General features: G+C 41.9%; 1 protein-coding gene across 5 annotated transcripts in view; it reads right to left on the bottom strand.

The window, feature by feature from the left end:
- The window catches only part of dpyd (dihydropyrimidine dehydrogenase), a 668,284-nt gene that overhangs the window by 438,081 nt on the left and 207,697 nt on the right, over positions 1 to 22,506 (bottom strand). The window lies entirely within an intron of this gene.

Genomic DNA, 22,506 nt, shown 5'->3' on the forward strand with positions numbered 1-22,506 from the left:
ATGCTTGAGAAGAGGATAGGACTGAGAGAAGAGCCCCCTCCATTGATTGCAGAGTCTGAACAGGTATGTAAACGGGGATGCAGGCTGTCAAATAGTCTGGGCCCAAATCGTTTAGGGCTTTATAGGTTATAACCAGTACAAGTGGCACAAATTCTCCAGTTTTGGTGGCCTCAACTATATCTAAGAGGAAAAGACTGTCTCCAAATCTCCAACTCAGCTAGTGGATTTGCACCTTTATTTATTTCGTGTCAAAAGCATTGTACAACAAATACATTTCAAATAATGGAAAAAAAAAAGAAATCACAAGCAACTAAATAGTTTTGGACCAAAAGCGGGCAACAGCAACCGCATTGTCTGTAGCTTTAAACAACTCCTCCTCCGTACATGAGGCAGGGCATTGTGGGCAAGCATACATATGCTGAGTTGTTTGTTCAGCTCCACGGTCACACAAGGTGGAGGATTCCTCCAGGTAGTGCCATCTTGCCAGATTGTCTTTTGATCTGCCCACTCCGCTTCTGAGTCTGTTCAGGGACTTCCAAGTTGCCCATTCTTGGTTTGGGAATGTTTTGTTAAGTAGTACTTCTCTCTTCCAAACAGAAGAGAGAAGTATTACAGAAGTATATCTCTCTCTTTTTCTCTTTTTCTCTCTATGTATATGTCTGAATGACAAGCTGTGAACAACTGTGACTGGTACTTAATGCATCATTTCCAATGATATCATCAGAGACTAGTGACCTTGCTAGACGACTGCCAAGGTCATTCTGATTCATAGAGGGGTGTGAGTAATCTGTTGCCCCACACCCTGCATTGCCCGGATCCAGCCGAAAGTGATCAGAGGGGGGGAAGTTTGACTGCGTGGAGTGTGCGGAGTGCGTACGGCTTCCCCCCATGCATTGCAACAGCAACACGGAAGCTCTCCTATGTTGCCCTGCCAGCTGCATGCACTGAAAATGCCCTCCTTCACCCACGTAGTTGGCAAAGAATCATAAAATGGGAGTCAGCTGGCTCCGTGGGTGACTGGGGCTAAATGGGCACATGCCACTGAATTTAGCTCTGTGTAACAAGTTAGTAAGTCTCAAATTTTGTCCCAAAAGTCTCAGTGCCTGGAACAGCTCTCAACTAGCAACCCTATTGAAAAAGGATAAAACTATTCAACAGGCAATAAGCAAGATGTATATATATTCTGTACAGAGACTGTATGCCCTGCTCAGTATCAATTTTGGGAAATTTGGGCAGGAGGGTACTATTGCACTCATAGTGCTCACTATGGGAACAGAAAATTGGACTAGATAAACCTTTGGCCTTGTCCAGCAGGGATCTTCTTATCTTCTTAATATCCACTATGATGGATATTATAAGCCATCCACAATGATGAATTCACCAAGATTAAAGTTTCAGGAATTGGCTTTTATTCTAAAAAAAAGTTCAAGATCATACACAAACTTGTAATAAAGGAGATAAATGTCTTCAATGTTAAACAATAAGGGAGTTACACCACATAAAACTAACTTTAAAATAGAAAACTATCCTTTGAGTATGTAGTCAGATGACAAGCAATGAAATATGTGTTAAGAAAGAGACATGAAACCTTCTTGCCAGCCTCCACTATGATCCATTGGTTCATATGCCTGAAGATTTGGTAGGTGATCAAAATAAGAAGAATGCAAGCCAAGGACAAGCTATGTTACTGAAATGGTTTCTCTTGAAATAGATACTCGGGATGAAGGACATCCAACCAAAAATGCTAAAATTTATAATAATTTCTTCCATTGTTTAAAGTGTGTTCTTATCAACTCCCAAACCACAAGAATTATCCAAACAATTAACAAATAAGAACCAATTAAAACAACACAAAAATAAAAATCATTTTAAAGTAAAATAAAATATTGCTGGCTCTCCATATCCACGAATTCTGCTTTCATCTTCCAGCTATCCATGGCTTGAAAATATCCCTCCCAAAAAATTTTTAAAAAATCAACCTTGATTTTTTTTCTTTTTACATAAGAGACACTATATTACTATGTCATTGCATATACTGAGATGTGGGCATGGAAGTCTCTTGGAACCAACTCCCAGTAGATATCTAAGGCAGCTGTGTTCTTAAAAAACCTCCTAAAACCAGTTGAAAAACAATCCTAGAACCCAGTATTAAAAGAGTTAAAGGGGGAATTTTGAACACTGAATGCGATGCAGAACAGCTCTGGTTTGGCTGCCCATCAGAAACTTGAAATTAAGCAGTTCCTCTATTGTGGAACTGCCTAATTTCCTTATGTAGGCAGTTCCGCAGTAGAGATGCTACTACAGAGAAAGCCCTGATACAAGTACTCATCTAAACTAACTTCACAAAGTGTTGAGATACACAACAGGATCTCCTCTAAATAGCTCAAATTTCTGGAAGATTCATATGAGAGTCTTTCAGATAGTTTGGCCCCAAATTGTTTAGAGCTTTATGGGGACCTTTTCACACTTACCTTTTTTTGGTGGTGCAACAGCGTTCTTCTACTTCAGCTATGGAGCCTAATGGCTCCCATCACACCCTGGAGAATTACTTCTGGGATGGCTCCATGACTGAAGTGGTGCAAACACTCTGCTGTCACCACAAAATTGCTGCCGGTGGCCAATGGGAGACTCCCCATCTTTCCATTAGGAAACGAGGGTCGAGCCTTTGTAAATAGGCTTCCCCCGTGTGATGAGGTTGGGGAAAACCACAACAAAGCAGGGTGCAGAGTGACAGGTCCCTATGCTCCCTTCAGGAGAGCCACTGGGATGCAGCAAGACAGGCCAATTATGGTAGCGTATGTGATGAAGTGGAAAGTCAATCCTAGCAACTTGAATTAAGCTTAGAATCACATTGGAAGCCAGTGTAGTTTTTCAGATCTGGTGTTATATGGTCTTGAAAATGCACACCTAACATCAATCTGGTTGCTGTATTTTGCACTAGTTGTAGCTTTCAAACACTTTTCTAGGGCAGCCATACATAGAGTGTATTGAAAGACTATGGCCAGATCTGCCTTCGTGAAGAAATCTGCAGATTGCTCACAAGACCATATTCTGGAATTCTAAAGTCCACCACATCACTGCTCCCTAATCTCTACCATGGCTTTGGCCTTCTCTGGGCTCAAGTAAAATGGAAGTTGATTCTGGCTTGGCTTGCTTCCAGTTCAAAAAAAGAGCCTTTGGATCTCAAACCAACAGGATAGGAGAGGCAGCAGCAGTATGCTTTTGCCTGGGTCTATTGAGACAAAAAGATTCCACCTACTGCATTTTTCTCCGTCTGCTGAGTTAAGTGAGTACAAGCTATTGCTACACTTCAATTTGCATAACTGGAAGTAAGACAAGCATCTGAAAAAAGTGGGATGATATAGGATTAACTGGGATTATCACTGACAAAGAAGGACAGTTACAGGTCTTGTAGCCTTCCAAGGCCACGGTTCCGGCCCAGCTTATCTGTCCGAACGTGTCTCCCGCCATGACCCACCTCGAAGCTTAAGATCGTCAGGTGAGGCCCTGCTCGCGGTCCCGTCAGCCTCACAGGTGCGGCTGGCGGGGATGAGAGACAGGGCCTTTTCAGTAGTGGCTCCCCGCCTATGGAACGCCCTCCCCAGTGAAGTCAGGCAGGCTCCCTCCCTCCTGTCTTTCCGAAAGAGAACAAAAACATGGTTATGGGACCAGGCATTTGAGCATGAGTAGCAGCAAAAATGAGATATGAATATATGACCTACTGACAGACCCCACCTGGACATGGAAAGCACCTTAAATGTATATTTAAATGTATAATTATGTATATTTTTAATGTATATTCTTAATTTTATTGTAATTTTTAATCTCGATGGATTATATATATATATATATATATATATATATATATATATATATAGTAAGCCGCCCTGAGTCCCCTGATGGGTGAGAAGGGCGGGGTAGAAGTGATGTAATAAATAAATAAATAAATAAATGTGGGGTCTATCACTCCATGCCATTGAGCTATTCTTGATTTACAATCATACGTATTGACTGATATTTATGTTAGTCATCCAGGAAACATCTTCTCAATGTGAGTGTGGTATTCAAAGTTCAGCAATATCTATTGCCTAGTTCAAATATTATTTGTGCAAAATACATTTAATGTGACCAAAATTAAAGCAATAACATTCAGTGTATTTTTGTGAGCAATGTATCTATGTAACCATTTATTTTACTGATAGCATGCTATGCTCTATAGTAACTCATATATTTATAGATTTGCAGAAGAACTAATCATGATTTTAACCAGCGACTGGGCACTGAGGAAGAAAGGTAGACACGCACATTAATATAATTTTGACCTGTGTTACAGGAGGTCTACTGTGTGTTTCTGTTAATAGTTTGACTCTATTCCACATATGATCTGGTTCTACTAGTTACCTTGGAAACTGCAACACACACTTTACATCATAAATACACAATGCAGATGGAATGGCAGCATCTAATTTTGATATTTGACTGCGAGAAGCTATGATTTATTTAAATTGTTCCCATTTTTATGAGTTTACAAATGGATGTTTAAAGAAAGCTGATGAATTCTAAAGAATAAAAAGTCATATATTTTTTAAAGTTACATATTTGGAGTTTTCCATTTCAGGACATGGAAGACTTATATTTTAATTAGTGACTTTTACTTGCAATAAACAAAGATAACTAGCTTCTGCAGGGGGAAAATGCAGAGGCAAACCTGTTATGTCCATAGAATTGATATTATACTTGTTTGAAATTCCTGCTGTACCACCATTTTGCTTTCATGCCAAGTTTACTGAATACTCTTATAATTCATTATGCCTTGTAATGCAGCATTTTGCAATCCTTCTTATATTTTCTCCAAGGGCTAATCAAAGCCAGAGATTGGTCCTGACAATGCTGTCTAAAAGTAATGCACCCATGCACTTGGAAGAGTCTACATGCAGACACATCTAATAATAATAATAATAAAACTTTATTTATATCCCGCCACCATCTCCCCAACGGGGACTCGGGGCGGCTTACATGGGGCCATGCCCAGAACAGTACAATATAGCAAAATATAAAACAACATATCACAATACAATTAAACAATACAATAAATAATCATATACACTGCAACACTCTCTCTCTCTCTCTCTCTCTCTCTATATATATATATATATATATATATATACACACACACATATATATAAAAACAGGGCGGGCCGCATGAGACACTTAATTAAAACTTGGGGTGAGAAAAGGATAAGAATACAATCACGGAGACCAGGGACATAAGATAAAAACAATATAGAGGGTAGATGATGGGGGAGTAACAAAAGAAGTGTGTAATAGTTACTCTCCGAAAGCACATCGGAAAAGCCAGGTTTTTAAATCTTTCCTGAAGGCTAAAAGAGTGGGGGCTTGCCTAATTTCGATGGGCAGTGAGTTCCATAAACGGGGGGCCACAGCAGAAAAGGCCCTCTCCCTTGTTCCCACCAGGCTAGCTTTCAGCTTTGAGTCTACTGTTAGACTACTATGGGGACACTTAGCTATTCAGATGTTCATTGAATGCATCTCACATTAGCACTAGACTGGACAGCTAATGTTGAGGATGATGGCATTTCAACCTGACTTTCAGATATCCACAGTTCCCTATTTTCGGATATAGAAGCTGGAGGCAATTCTACATGTCTCTTGATCTGATGGACAAAAATGTACTCCTTTCATGTGAAACCCAATTATATTAAGAATATTCACCTAAAAGAACTATATATGAGATCCATAGAGTATGTAATTCTCACTAAAAAGTTGTTCAGTCCCTCTGCACCTCATGCTCCCATAACAAAATGTGTAACAAGGCTGATGGTGCACTTCCAGGCACATGTATTGGTGGTGGGGAGGCTGGTACAGACCTAGACTAACCAGTGTTGCACATTCATGGCATATGCAGAGGTGTAAATCTAACTCAAAAAGCAAGTAGGGCCAGTCTGGGATATGAAATGTAGTCACTGTATGCTGTCACTCTACTGTTATCACAACTGTAACAATGGGCCACAAACACGAAGAATGCGATATAGGTGCAAGCCAATAATTAAACTCCTAGAGATGATCCAGACCACACCTTAGTTTACATACACACAACATGTATATGCAACGAATTTTAAAACAGTAGATTCAGCATTTGCTAAATTAGAATTTATTTTTTCCAAACTTGATTAAGAAAACAAGTTAATTGAAAGAATAAATGTGAATTTTAACATGGGCTACACTACTGAAGTTACGATGGGATCCTAAAACGTGAACAAAAGTTGTCAGAGAACCAAATATTTACGAGTAACTGAGTAAATCAGTCAAGAAAAGGGGGGAAGTTTCCAGAAGTTGTTGTTTCTGTTGTTATTGTTATTTTCCTTGCTGTAATCACTATCACCACCATCATTATTTAGATATCCTGCCTTTATCCAAAAATTGAAGAATAAGAAAGCAAATATAAAATGGTTCAAGGGAGGGTTACAGAACCTAGTGTCAACCACAGAACGGCTCCTATTTTGCTTTCCCACTACCTGCCTTTGTAGAGGAATGACAGAAAGAGCCTCTCTTGAACACCTTGGGGCATGGGCAGGCTTTTACAGTGCTACGTACATACTCTACCAAATAGCCTGGACTTAAGCAATATAGGGTTTGATGAACCACAACCAATACTTCAAATTTATTTCTATCATTTCTACCCCGCCCTTCTCAGGGCAGCTTACAAACTGGCAATTAATGCTGATACACCATAATACAATAAAATAAAACATTAAAACAGTTAAAACAGTTATAATATACAATATACAAAGTTTAAAACAGTGCAAAGTGCTTATGCTATTGGTCCACCAGACCTTGTACAAAAGCCTTATTCCAGACCAAGTCGAAGGCAGTAAAAACTTATTTTTTAAATGCTTGCGCGCATAGCCAGGTCTTCAGTTTGTTTCTGAAGGGATGGAGCCTGCCAGATGTTGCTGGGGAGGGATTTCCACAGCAGAGGAGCCACCACTGAGAAGGCCCTGTCTCTCGTCCCCACCAGCCGCACTTGTGAGGCGGGTGGGATCGAGAACAGGGCCTCCCCAGATGATCTTAAAGTTCTTGTAGGCTCGTAAGGGGAGATACATTCGGACAGGTAAGTTGGACCAGAACCCTTTAGAGCTTTGTAGGCCAAAAACAGCATTTTGAATTGGGCTCTACCGCCCAGATACAAACTGGCAGCCAGTGAAGCTATTGTAAAAAGGGAGTTTTATGGTCCCTGTATCCTACCCCAGTTATCATTTTGGCGAGCTGAAAGTTACAGCACACCCTTTAAAGGTAAGCCTTGTTTAGATCATACTATAGTCTAAACATGTAATTAAGGCCACTGTGGCCGGATCAGACATCTCCAAAGATGAGACCGGCTGGCACACAAACTGGGTATCCAAACTTAAGCTGCATCCAGAAGTACACCCAGTCTGCAAACTTGTGTCACCCCCATTCGTTGATCTCACTTTTGACTGATGCCCAATACTGGTTCAGAACTGAAGAACTTAACTGGAATTAAGTGGATAGGAGAGAGAGAGAGAGAGAGTTGGGTTTCACCAACATACTACTGGCACTAAACTTCAAACCTTCAGGTGAACTCTCCCAGCAGACTCAATGCAGATGTTAAAACATGGGACAGAACAGAGAAATTCTCTAGCACCATTGTATTGACTAATTTCTCCAGGAAAGAACAGAAGCACTGCATAACACTGCTTTCAAGTCTCATTCCAGTCAGGTGGTTCAGATGGATATTATGGTTGATAGTATTAAAAGCTGCCAAGAAGTCCAGGTGAACCAACAGGTATACACTCCCCTGTCCAGCTTCCTGCCTTGGTCATCCACCAAGGGAACCAAAGCTGTGTCTGTCACATAGCCAGGCCTGAAACCAAACTGAAATGGAAATATAGTCCATTTCACACAGGAATTCTTGAAATAAGGTCGCCACCACATGCTCATATGTCTTGCCCAAAAATAGAATGTTGCGCACTGGTAAAAAGATATCTTTTACAGAGGGTTCAGGGATAACTTTTGCAACCATGATCTTACATCTGCCTTCTTAGTTCAAACTGCCTTGCAAGGTAGCAATGACAATCCAATGACCCATTAGGCAGTCCCCTCTGGCCCATTAACTGAGCCAAGAAAGGCAAGGATCTAGCACAAATGCAAAAGAAATTACAAATCAACTTCAACCAAATAGAATTAACCAAGGAATTAAGCATGCAACACCAAATGATAGGATCCAATAGAAAACGTCTCCAAATGGAACACTGTACAAATATTCAGTTCCCATTTTGCAGACTGTCAAATTGGCCCTGAAGGGTTGGAAAACCTTTCTCATCTGACTTTTGGCTTTAAGAAAACACTGCAAGAGAAGCAGAAGAAATCTCTACTGTTCTGCTCTCCAGCTGCTCAAACTTGGCTTTAGCCCAGAGTCAGGATTGTAAGGGCAGAGTGAATCCAACATTTAATTTTATTGCCTGAACATTTCATTGACTGAACACTGAGTTCTTGTCCCCTACAGAAAAACAAGCACTCACCTTCAATAATCCTGTAGCAATAATGCAGCCAAGAATATCTTGAAAAATGCAAACAAGTGATTTATTATGGCAATAATGAATAAGATCCATACAAACTAGGGCAGCAAAGTTAATGTTTTTAGAACTGTCTGGTGTGATCATTAATTTCTCCTTATATTGGCAGTTTAATAGAGTGACGACCCCCCCTGCCCAACTGCATCACAAGGGCAAGTTCTTTTTTGAAAAATCAGGCAACCTGCACGAAATCAAGATTTTAAACTTTGTTCAACTCAGTTTGCTATAGTCACACATGCCCCCCTTTTATTCTACTATATTAGAAGTTCCATGATCCATCTCTAATTGACAGTGGTGGCTAGGGCTGATAACAGTCGCAAGCATATAACATCTGGAGAACAACTAGATGATCTTCATTTCAGCTGTACGTACAGAGACCAAAAGGGCAAGTACAGTCCACAATCCAAAGCCTTCTTATATCAAGATCACAGAATTTTAGTTTGCTTTCCCAACTATCATTCCCCAAAAGCCAGGATGAAATTGGGAAGGGGAAGAATCAGAACATGGCCTACTGATGGAAAAGAACATTGTTCGCTCTCAGTTCTTAACTAGCTTGACCTCCTTGCACCACTTCTGTTGCCTGTTATTTCATGTCCTGTCAAAAGTGTCAACCCATTACTCGATTTACACCTTCCTTGTTTCTCTTTTCCACTTTTCCATGATGAAGCACCTCAGCCAAATTTTAAACCCCTTCTTTCATCTTTGTGTTCCTCACTTTTCACCATGAAGCACATCAGCCAGATTTTCAGCCCCTTTCTTCATTGCTCCCTCCCCCAAATTTTAAACTCCTTCAATTAACTGCCCCTACCCCGTTTTCCACCATGAAGCACCTCAGCCAGATTTTATACCCTTTTCTTTGTCACTTTGTGGTGGGAATGTAGGGAAGGGAGAGATGAGGGTGCTGGTTTAAAACTTGGGTAAAGTTTCATGGTAGAAAGAAGGGAAAGGGAATGAAGGGCTGATGCTACTGTCAGGACAGTAATAGAGAAGTGAAGGGCAGGAAATGGAATAGGGTGAGGAGGTAGATCAGAGGGATATGGATTCAAAGTCTGGAGTGACAGGCCCGGGATACTGGTGGGAAACAATCCTGTAGCATGCATTTTTGGGGGAAGGTTGCAATAGTCACATTTCCCCCCCACTTTTAGAGGGGTCACACACCACTGACCCCTGCAAATGTAGGAAGTTGATTTTTGTGTGTGTGTGTGTGTGTGTGTGTGTGTGTAAAAAACTTTAGTTAAATATCTAAATGTTTCTGTTGTTTTCTGCTTTCCTGACAGAAGAAATACTGGGAGCCCAAGATAATAATAACTACAGGATGGGCATATCATTTAGAATAACTAGAAAAACAAACAAACAAACCTGTTCATCAGATATATTCTTTAATTTCTCCTTGAATAAGTCTACTTTTAGAAGACATTGTCATAGTAATGGGTAAATTCTTTCTGTAGCACCTAGTCCATAATAAACACAGTAACTTTTATGCAAAAATCCCACTGATTAAAAAATAATAATATCAAGATAGTGGCTAACTCTGATTTACAGTGCAAGGTCACCATACTCTATTCTAACTTCCTTCTTTAGGCAAAGCTGGTATAATTAATAGAGTCTCTCAGAGGACTAACAACACGTTGTCTCCAGAATTGTTTGGACAATCTCGGGATACTTCCTGCAATCTGTTATGAACCACCAAGGTGGCAGTGGAAGTTTCAGACTCTTTACTGAACAGAGGCAGATGGACATCTAAGCGAGCGGTCCAGATATCTCTCTCACAAATTCTCTCTTTAAGCCGGTCAGAAGTGAAGATCAAGACCATCGACTGGCTTCGCAGAGACTATCAATCCTGGAACCGCTCCTCATGTCTTATCATTGGGTTGGAAGATAGAATGCTACTGGAAGAACTGCTTTTGTACGGGCCTAAACTCCAACAGTGGGGTATCATTCTTAAGAGGGTATTAGTAGACCCACTGATTCGCCCTTTAGTCTTCAGGCTGAATCATAATATACAAGATTCCCCAATTTTAAGCCATGTCTGTTCTATTCCCCAGCCCGGCCATCAGTCATCAATTGTGCCTAGTCAATTTTTTTTTTTACTATTGTTTTTTTTTTCCTATTCTCGCTATTTACTTTTTCTCTCTTCTTTACTTTCATGTATATTATGTTCTCACACTTTCGCTGTAAAGTTTCGAAAACCACAATTAAAAAAAAAAAATCAATTGTGCCTAGTCCTCCTCCTACGTTAGATGATGTTATCATGATAGATGACTCTTCTTCTCTCATACCAGCGGAGATAAGTTTCTCCTTTAAACAATCAAGTATACTTGGAGGCTTCCCATCCCAGGACAGCTGACTATACCCCTCAAATGGCAATTTCAATCAGCCAAGCCCTCAGGAGGAAGAGGGTTCTCACGGGTGGGGCCCCATTGAGGTGGTGTGGGGGAGAAGGAAGATCGGTCACTAACGACCCAGGGAGAAGCACAACAGAGTTCTTGCGACCCTGGAGAGGAATAGGTGTGGTAGTCTTCAGGACAGACCCCCCAACCTTAAGGTCCTGCTTCTGAATGCCAGATCCGTCAATGGTAAGACAGCTATCATCCAGGATTTAATCCTGGATGAGGGGGCGGATCTGGCATGTATCACTGAGACTTGGTTGGATGAACTGGGTGGGGTGAATCTCACCCAGTTGTGTCCACCGGGTTTCGGGGTTCATCAGCAGGCCAGGGTTGAGGGGCGGGGAGGAGGAGTCACAGTGATTTTCCGGCAGTCCATCGCCCTGATCAGATGCGCCGTTCCGCAATCTACGAGGTTTGAGTGTGTCCTGCTGAAGGTGGGAGCCCGAGACAGCTTGGGGATTCTGTTGGTGTACCGTCCACCCCGCGACCCAGCAGTCTCTCTGTCTGAGCTAGCAGAAGTGGTCTCTAATGAGGCCTTGGTCTCCCAACAACTTATAGTTTTGGGAGACTTTAACATCCATGCCGAGACCACATTAACAGGTGCAGCTCAGGACTTCATTGTTGCCATGACGACCATGGGGCTGACTCAAGTTATATCTAGGCCCACACATCAGGCGGGACACACGTTGGACCTTGTCTTCATTGTGGACGGTGGGACAGTCAGAGTGGAAGAGCAAAATATTCTTCCATTGTCATGGTCTGACCATCATCTGATCTGTTTAAGTTTCGCCGTGTCTTCTAACCTCCGCAGGGGTGGTGGACCCACTAAGATGGTCCGCCCCAGGAGGCTGATGGATCCGGATGGACTCTTGAGGTCTCTTGGGGATCTTCCTGTTCTGGAGACTGGTGATCCTGTCGATGTCCTGGCTGATCACTACAATAGTGAGCTGTCAAGGGCACTTGACACGATAGCTCCCGAACATCCCCTCTCGCTGCGTAGAGTCACGTCGACTCCTTGGTTCACTGAGGAGCTGGCTGTGATGAAGCGTGCGAGGAGGGGACTAGAGTGCATCTGGAGGAAATCTCAGGATGTGTCTGACCAAGCACGGGCTAAAGCCGCTATTAAGGCTTACTCTGTGGCTTTGCGAGCAGCCAGGAAAGCTTTCACGACTGCTCGCATAGCGTCTGCAGCCAACAGGCCATCGGAGTTGTTCCGAATTGTTGGGGAGCTCCTGCGGCCCCCCGAGACTCAGGGACTTCCCGATGGCTTGGCAACTCGGTGCAGCGAGTTCGCGCACCATTTCGCAGGCAAAGTTGCTCAGATACGTCGTGAGTTGGACTCCAGCTTAACTGTGGTCTCAGCGGAGGTAACCGAGGCACCTGTCTGTTCGATCTTGTGGGATTCTTTCCGGCTTGTTCTTCCTGATGACGTGGAGGGGATTCTTGGGTCTGTGAGGGCGACCACCTGCGCTCTGGATCCTTGTCCCTCTTGGCTGGTTAAGCTGGCCAAAGATGGGTTGTTGGAATGGTTTGTGGCTATAATAAATGCCTCCTTTGGTCAGGGGTCATTTCCATCCTGTTTTAAGCAAGCGGTGGTTAAACCGCTACTAAAAAAGGCCTCGTTAGACCCATCGGTTTGTGACAATTACAGACCAATCTCCAACCTCCCATTTCTGGGCAAGGTTCTGGAGCGGGTGGTTGCCACGCAGCTCCAGGAGTTCCTCGATGACACTGATTTTCTGGACCGCTCACAGTCTGGTTTCAGGCCTGGGCACAGCACCGAGATGGCTTTGGTCGCCTTGGTGGATGACCTCCGCAGGGAGCTGGACAGGGGGAGTGTGACCCTGCTGGTTCTCTTGGACATCTCAGCGGCTTTCGATACCATCGACCATGGTATCCTTCTGGGGAGGCTCTCCGGGATGGGGCTCAGTGGCACGGTTCTGCAGTGGCTCCAGTCCTTCCTGGAGGGCCGTTCCCAGATGGTGAAGCTGGGGGATACCTGCTCGGACCCCTGGCCATTGACCTGTGGGGTCCCGCAAGGGTCTATCTTATCCCCCATGCTATTTAACATCTACATGAAACCGCTTGGAGAGGTCATCCGGAGTTTTGGAGGGTGTTGCCATCTCTACGCAGATGACACGCAAATCCACTACTCGTTTCCATCTGATTCCAAGGAAGCTCCTCGGATGCTGAACCAGTGCCTGGCCGCTGTGGCGGACTGGATGAGGAGGAACAAGCTGAGGATCAATCCTGACAAGACAGAGGCCCTCCTGGTCAGTCGCCCGTCGGATCGGGGTATTGGGTGGCAGCCTGTGCTGGACAGGGTTGCACTCCCCTTGAAATCACAGGTCCGCAGTTTGGGGGTCCTCCTCGATTCAGCGTTGACGCTTGAAGCACAGGTGTCGGCGGTGGCTGGGAGGGCCTTTGCACAACTCAAGCTTGTGCGCCAACTGCGACCATACCACGTGAAGTCTGACTTGACCACGGTGGTGCATGCCTTAGTTACCTCTAGACTGGACTACTGTAATGCGCTCTACGTGGGGCTTCCCTTGAAGACGTCCCGGAAACTACAATTGGTCCAACGCTCGGCGGCCAGATTAATAACGGGGGCAAGTTACAGGGAGAGATCCACTCCCCTGTTTAAGGAGCTCCACTGGCTGCCGTTCATTTTCCGGTCCCAATTCAAGGTGCAGACCATCATCTATAAAGCCCTGAACGGTTTGGGACCCACCTACCTTCGTGACCGTATCTCCTACCATAAACCTGCCCGATCTTTACGATCATCCGGGGAGGCCCTTTTATTACCACTGTCTATATCCCAGGCCCGCCTTGCGAGTACAAGGGAGAGGGCCTTTTCCGCTGTGGCCCCCCGACTATGGAATGCACTGCCCACTGAGATCAGGCAAGCTCCCACTCTGTTAGCTTTTAGGAAAGATTTGAAAGCATGGCTCTTCCGCTGTGCTTTCGGTGAGTAATTTTGCTATATATGTCTGTGTTACTCCCCCCTCAGTATTTATTTGCTAGACTGCCCTACTTTCTTGTGTCCCTGCCCACAATGGAGTACCCCTTCTGTCCCTCTCACTCCGAGTTTTATCCTTGTGTCCATGCGGCCTGCCCTTGTTTAACTGTTTTTTTTGTTTGTTTTTTGTTTTTTAATGTCTACTATCATCTATTGTATTGCTTTTAATTGTGTTATGATATGTTGTTTTTATATGCTATTATATTGTATTGCTCTGGGCGTGGCCCCATGTTAGCCGCCCCGAGTCCCCGTTGGGGAGATGGTGGCGGGGTATAAATAAAGATTATTATTATTATTATTATTATTATTATTATTATTATTATTATTATTATTATTATAATTCTGGGCTGCTTCGCAGAGATAGGATAACTTACATTCTCTCAGTGATAATATGACCATAACGATGAAATACTTCATGTGTAATGGCACTGGGAGAACAATTCCACCATCCACTAATATTTACAGATGGAATCCAAGGGAAACACATGAATGTGTATGTGTGCAATAAGTTCTCCTCTGGAAAACTTACATTTTGGGGTAGCAAATGATGGTCCAAGCAGAACTACACCAAAACCTGGGATTGTGAAGTTGTGTTCTATATTAACAGTGTTATCTCATGGACTAGGAGATGGGCTGTATCACTCTTTAATGATGAGTAAACCCATCTATAAGCTTCTTGTGAGTAGTGGCCATTTGTTCATTAGAGAAGAACATTCTTTATAGTTCAAAAACTCAAATTTAAACAAATTCCCTCTTGGGACAACATTAATTTCAACAATAATAAATAATTACTTTATTTCTCTATTCACTAATAAAAAAGTTGAAATGATATTTCTCTCAAAGCATTGTACACATGACTTGGCTCCTGAGTTCTACAAGAGTTAGATAAAGGATTTTTGTTTGTTTGTTTATTAAGGAAAGATGGGAACTTTGGATAATGGTTAATTGAATGGCTCATTCAAGACATCTTGCTGTCCCACTGGGATGGAACATACATGTGTTCTTTCTTTCCTGCCATGAGCAAATCCTATCTTTCTAACACATATCTCTCTCACTATTCTTTCATATCTTTTGATAAATTATTACTGATGAAGGGCTAAGAGTATTCAGCAAAGGCAAAAAGGCCTATTAATGTCTCTATAAAGATAGTACTGTATTATGCAAAGATATTATGCACAATAAATAGATAGTAAATTTTTTCATATACACCAGACAATGTATACATCCTTAAGCACTCCTAGGGCAATTTAAACAAGAGCAGGCACATGCCAGAAACACAAGATGACAATCAGCAATAATTATTCATATTTATGACACCTTGACACTGAGGATTTGCACTTATCTTCCTGCAGCGTCTCCATGACCTCTTGTTTTGTGCTATATGGCTGGCACAACCAACGAATTCCCTCCCACCCAATGCATTTAATCTGCTAGCACAGTATGTTTTCAACTGGGCTGTAAATCTTTCAGTGCACAAAAGGCAAGAATACAAACCATTTAAATGGCCACACTGAAGACGAAGGTATTAACCTGGCTTAATTGGTTTATAACAATACAGTTAAGTACTTGGGAAGGTGTTGCACTGAATGCTTAGGGAAGGTTGCACAAATATTTGAGGCTGCAGTTCAACCGTCATTTTAAATTAATGTTAATATGAAAAAAATCTTTTTCTCGTTTATTTTTATTAAGAAACAAAAAGGGAGATGGATCTTTAAAAAAGAAAAAAATATGCTATGGAAGAGTTGCTTAGGAGGAAGAAATCTCTATATATTATTATGCAATGATCTTCAAAGAACCCTTTTTATATTAATATATCTTCAAAGAAGATCATCAGTAAAGAGAAAGGAAAAAAGGTGTGAAGCTGGGTTCCTGGGTGAAGCATTTGCCAGTGCTTCAGAGAGAGATCCAATGATACTAGGGATATTGGTCTGTTCATTTGTTTTTTAAGAAAATTGTGTATTATTTTATAGGATAAAGTGGAATGAAATTAGGAATAGAAGAGCTCATGGATCCATTTTGGATGTTCAGAGACTACTGACCACCATATTTCTGGCTATCATAATCTCTATTCCCACTTGGGAATAGGCATGTGTGAGCTGGATTTTGTTATTTTACATTGCTGCTTCTGAGCAGGCATGTTGAAAGTTGGTTAGAGGGTGTGTTGGGCAGGCATAGGAAAAAACGTATTCACGGGAATGCTAGTATGTGATACTGTAAATTCTCCTAGTCCTTTCCACACATTAGTTCATATGGCTGTTTCTCCTTTTTGCAGTATGGGTAGCTGGAGAGTCAAAAGTCTTTCACTACTGGTAAGAGCCCCCAGTGGTGCAATCAGTTAAACCCTTGTGCCAGCAGGACTTTTGACTGAAAGGTCGGTGGTTTTAATCCAGGGAGCAGGGTGAGCTCCCATCTGTCAGCTCTAGCTCTCCATGCAGGGGCATGAGAGAAGCCTTCCACAGGATGGTAAAACATCAAACATTCAGGCATCCCCTGGGCTACGTCCTTGCAGCTGACAAATTCTCTCACACCAGAAGTGACTTGCAGTTTCTCAAGTCGCTCCTGACACACACAGACACACACACACAGACACACACACACAAACCACTGGAAAGTCCTTGGTATTATCTCCTGTGATGTGATGCCTCTACAGAACCCACCCTCTCTTCAACCCAGTAGAAACGATATGCAACTGCCTCTTTGCCAAGGAAGATTATATATTTCAAATGCAATGAACTGTGTGTCACATTTTAAGTTTCATGCTTGCCAACCTTCTGGGAGTCCATGTTAAACTGTACAGGTAGGAGGCACAAATTCAGCAGAACCAGGGCTCAGTTCTACCCCTCATCTCAGGATATGCCCCAGCCATGCTACACAATCCTGCCCAAATCAGAAATGGCTACAGGTTTGTTTTGTGGGGGGTTTTTTTGAGAGAGAGGGGGGGGGGGCCCTTCCACACAGCCCTATATCCCAGAATATCAAGGCAGAAAATCCCACATTATTTATTTATATATTTATTTACAGCATTTATATTTCGCCCTTCTCACCCCAAAGGGGACTCAGGGCGGATCACATTGCACACATAAAGGCAAACATTCAATGTCATGACATAGAACAGAGGCAGAGACAAGACGCAGGCACTGGGCTGGCCTTGAACTCATGACTTCTTGGTCAGAGTGATTTGTTGATTTGTTGCGGCTGGCTTGCTTTCCAGCCTGCGCCACAGCCCGGTCCACACAGCCACAGTGTGGACTCAGATAACCCAGTTCAAAGCTGATATTGTGGGATTTTTTGCCTTGATATTCTGGGATATAGGGCTGTGTGGAAGGGCCCAAAAGGAAGAGCATGTAGGGATCATGTGCCAGGTTTCCACTTCCTGGAAGTTTATTGACTATGAAATGTTTTTTTTTTTAAGTAAGAAAAAAATCTCCCATAATAGTAAAATTCTAGTGGTTGTAAAAATGACAGGGAGTCATACACCACGCACACATACTACACATGCCAATATCTTCCAAGAAGTACAGAATGCAAAAATGTAAACAGAGAATTGATAATTATGTGGCAGCTTTTAGGGAGAATTTCACATCAATGCCAATCATTTCCCTGAAGTCTTTGATAAGTTTACAAAGACCAACAAGCTTCTCTAGGGTCCAGATTGAAAGTCCTTGGGATAGCCCAAATTATGATCTCTTATGCTAATTTCAGCCTAAAATCCATGAAAGACACTCTGCTGTGGACAAAACAAAATGTGTTTTTTTAATCACTCTCCAAAAATATAAGAAACTGGGATCATCCACCCAAGACAAGTGCTGCAGGAGTCTGGACAAATGTTTAAAAAAGTAGTGCTTCCTCACAATAAAGTAAGGCACCAACATAGACTAGTGTAAATGGCAATCTAAAAGAAAATGGGGAATAAGTTTATTATAAGTGACTAATCACAATGGCTGCAGACCTTTTCTTGCATTCAGGAGTCTTTCTATATTCTTATTTCTCCTTTAATTGGGTTCTGATATTTTCATTTCTTCTTTAATAGTTACCCTAACATGACCTCACCTGAAATATTTTCTTAGGAATTACTTCTTCCAAAGAGAAAAACAGAAGTCCATTCAAACAATGCAATTATAAAGTTATGGTTCCAGTTTAATTGCCCTGGTTCCTTTCTTGGTGATCATGGGGTTTGTAGTTTGACGAAACACTGGAACTGTGCTTGATCATCCTGAATACCCCCAGGAATCCATAAGGCAGAACAATGACAGTTAAAATGGAATAACAGGACCATAGCTCTGGAAAATTTTACTTTCAAAAACCTAAAACTCCAATAATCCTCCATGCTGTGGCCATGCTGGGTAGGGAATTGTGGGAGCAAAGTAAATGTTCCATGCTCTGAGAAAGACCAAAGCTTCAGTGCTCAACCCCACTTGCCTGGGAAAATTATAAGTAATTATCTTCAAAGAGCTTTGGGCTATAACACTCAATCTTCTTTCTGATAAACCACTTTGCAGTACTTTTTAAGGTCCACATCCAGGTTTTAAACTTCTTTTTGGTGTCATCCTCCTTCCTGACCATTCTTCATTTGTCATTGCAGTTTATGGCAGAATGTAAGTTTCACATTTTAATTTTGAAAGATTTCATCTGCTCAAGAGAACAAGAAATTCTTCATTCATACATGCTTGGAATACAAGTAGGGTATTACCAAAAATGCATTATGAATATGACAGATTGTAGTTCCTTATCATTTCTATAATATATGAAACAGTCATTAAAGGACACACAGAGAAAATATCTAAATTTTACAACAGTTATGAGCATGAGCAGGGTATAAATATTGTATGTATTCTAAGTATATATTTGTGTGCATATATATTTCAATGCATTTTAAATTATGCAGAACTACCACATTGCTCAGCTATATTAGAACCCTTGATACCAATAGATCACTTTAAATAAACTTAAAATTCTGTGATGAAAACCATTCTGAGCTATTCATTCTGTGCCAGTTTTGATATCAATCATTGTGCCAGCATGCAGCATTTTTAATAGATTTCTAAAGATTTCTGAAGAAGAATGGTAGATATTTAGCAAAATCTATCACAGAATAATTCTTCTCTATTAATCATGGTATTAAGACGAAAAGGAGACACACATCAAGATTTAACTGCTATTACTCGCAATTGGGTTTAAAAACAGTAATAATTCAGCATTATATCACTCACAGATTTGACAAGAGTTTAATATATTTCTTCTGTACATGCCGCAAATGTATGTGTGTGTGTGTTTTTTTAAAAAAAACATTGCACAGTTGGAAAAGCATTCTATAGAGTTATGATAGCAGTGGTCTTTCATTGTAACAAGACAAAAGCATTCAATGTACTAGTAGGATTAATAAAGCCTCAGATGCCCATTGCACTCAATTGATCTTGCAAGTTAGCTTTATTAACAGTCCTCATGGCCTCTCTTTGGGAATCCAAAATTCAACTATATCAAACCAAGTTGTGTATCACAAAGATCTTGGATTGAGAACCGGACAGCTATGAAAGAAAATCATTTCCCTGCCCACTTTCTTGGTAGTAGTACATGAAGGAAAGTATGGAAGTGAACTAAATGAACTGAGCAGTGGCAAAATGGGTTAGACGTATATATATTTTTGTATATATGCTGCTGCTGTTGTTTATTCATTCAGTCGCTTCCGATTCTTCATGCCCTCATGGACCAGCCCACCATAGAGCTCCTTGTCGGCTCTCGCCACCCCCAGCTCCTTCAAAGTCAGGCCAGTCACTTCAAGGATACCATCCATCCATCTTGCCCTTGGCTGGCACCTCTTTCTTTTTCTTTCCATTTTCCTCAACATCATTATATTCTCCAAGCTTTCCTGTCTTCCCATTATGAGGCCAAAGTGCTTCATCTTTGACTCTAATATCCTTTAAAAAATATATGTAGATATATATTTTTAAAAAATATAGGACAGGATATAAACATTTTAATGACCAAACAAAAATAAATTTGGAAGAGCTGATCCCTTAAATAGTGGGGCTTCAAGTAATTTGAAGTTTTGAAGGTTAAAACCAACATCTTGAATAAGCACAGAAAACAAAAGACAATCAGCGCAAGTCATTTAGTAGCAGAGTAAAATATTTTTTGATATTTTGCACCAGTTTTCAGGCTAAAAGTTATATATAATACCAACTGAAGCTCCTGAACATTTTTCGGAATAGCCCCCTTACTAAATACTTGTAGAATGCAATTTGGGAAATTACATTTGTTTGAAGGCATCTTTTAGCATTACAAGTGCCTCCTCCCCTTGTTTCAGCTTTAACAAAACTCTTTTGGTGACTAGACAACAACAAAGATCACATCATAATGCAAGGTTGCTGATGGCTTCAGTTTTGCCAGGCAAGTTCATCTTTTCCATTCCGGTTAACACTTTTTAAATGTGTAAATTTAGGAGATGGAGTATTGTTGTTGCTGTTGTTGTTTTTGTTTTTGTTGTTGTTTATTACCTGCCTGCCCTGATGGCTCGAGGTGGGGTACAACAAAGTAAAAAACATATGAACATAAAATATATACATTAAATTACATAATAAAAACACAAAAAATATTTTTTTAAACTTTCACCAAACACAAATACAGAATTGACATATAGTAGTAATAGAATGTAAATCAAAACTCATGACTGAAAGTTGACTGGGTAGCCCTGATGGAAGAGATGAGTCTCCAATTGTGTTTTAAATTCTGACAGCTTGTTTAGCTGTCAGAGCTCTTCCAGCAGGTTATTTCACAGTCATGGGGCGGTCAGTGAAAAGGTCCTCTGGGTGATGGTCGCCAGTCAGGTTCTGGCTGGTTGGAGTAAGTGTCTGCCAGAGGATCTAAGTGTTCTAAAGGGCGGATTGTGAGGTAGACAGCAATACTGTAGGTAACCTGGACCCAAAACCTTTTAAGGCTTCAAAGGTATTCACAAAGGTGTGGCGCCAGATCTTACGACGGTCATAGAATCATCGTTTAGTACATCAGTAATTAGGTTTGATTCATTTAAGACAATATATAAACAGAAACACAGACATACTCCAAAATGTGTAAATGTGGCAGTAGAATTTTCTAACTGAAAACATGGCAGGGAGTTCTTTAACCGAAAGCAAAAATAGTGGACTAGTGTCAATAATACTTAAGTATTCTACAGTCAGACTTCCATATCTGCAAATTTAGCATTTGTGGATTTAATTATTTGAGGATTTGATTCATATGTTACCTCTAGCAATCTCTAGGTCTTCCAGAATAACTCCATCAGAAATTGGACACAAAGTCACAATGGAGGACCTATTTATTATTTATTTATTTCAAATATTTCTATCCCGCCCTTCTCACCCGGAGGGACAATTGGCAACAATTCGATGCCGATACATCATTAAAAACAACAACATATAAAAAATACAACCAATTAAATACAGTATAAAATATAAAACATAAAACGTGTTTAAAATCCGTTCGTCCAATATCCTCCAACTTTATCCATATAACAATCTGGGTCGTCTTTATCATTTATTCATTAAAAGCCTGGGCACAAAGCCATGTTTTTAAGGCTTTTCTAAAACTCAAAAGGGTTGCGGCTTGCCGTATATCTCTGGGGAGGGTGTTCCATAGCCGGGGAGCCACCACCGAGAAGGCCCTGTCCCTCGTTCCCACCAGCCGCGCCTGTGTGGCAGGCGGGACCGAGAGCAGGGCCTCTCCAGATGACCTCAGGGATCTTCCTGGCTCATAGGAGGAGATACGTTCGGACAAGTAGATTGGGCCAGAACCGTTTAGGGCTTTATAGGTCAAAACCAGCACTTTGAATTGGGCTCGATAGCATATCGGCAGCCAGTGGAGCTGGCTTAACAAGGGGGTGGTACGCTCCCTGTAAGCTGCCCCAGTTATTAGTCTGGCTGCCGCTCGTTGTACTAGTTGGAGCTTCCGGGCCGTCTTCAAAGACAACCCCACGTAGAGAGCGTTGCAGTAGTCCAAACGAGCTGTAACCAGAGCGTGGACCACCGTGGCCAAGTCAGACCTCCCAAGGAACGGGCGCAGCTGGCGCACAAGTCTGAGTTGTGCAAAGGCTCCCCTGGCCACCGCCGAGACCTGAGGCTCCAGGCTCAGCGATGAGTCCAGGAGAACCCCCAGACTGCGAACCTGTGTCTTCAGGGGGAGTGCGACCCGTCCAACACAGGCTGTAACCCTATTCCCTGTTCAGCCTTACGACTGACCAGGAGGACCTCTGTCTTGTCTGGATTCAATTTCAATTTGTTAGCCCTCATCCAGTCCGACACAGCGGCCAGACACCGGTTCAGGACCTGGACAGCCTCCTTAGTGACAGGTGGGAAGGAGTGACAGAGCTGGACATCATCTGCGTACAGATGACACCGCACCCCGAAACTCCGGATGATCTCTCCCAATGGCTTCATGTATATGTTGAACAACATGGGGGACAGTACTGACCCCTGCGGGACCCCACAAG

Source organism: Anolis carolinensis, chromosome 4, assembly GCF_035594765.1.
Source record: "Anolis carolinensis isolate JA03-04 chromosome 4, rAnoCar3.1.pri, whole genome shotgun sequence".
NCBI lineage: Eukaryota > Metazoa > Chordata > Lepidosauria > Squamata > Dactyloidae > Anolis > Anolis carolinensis.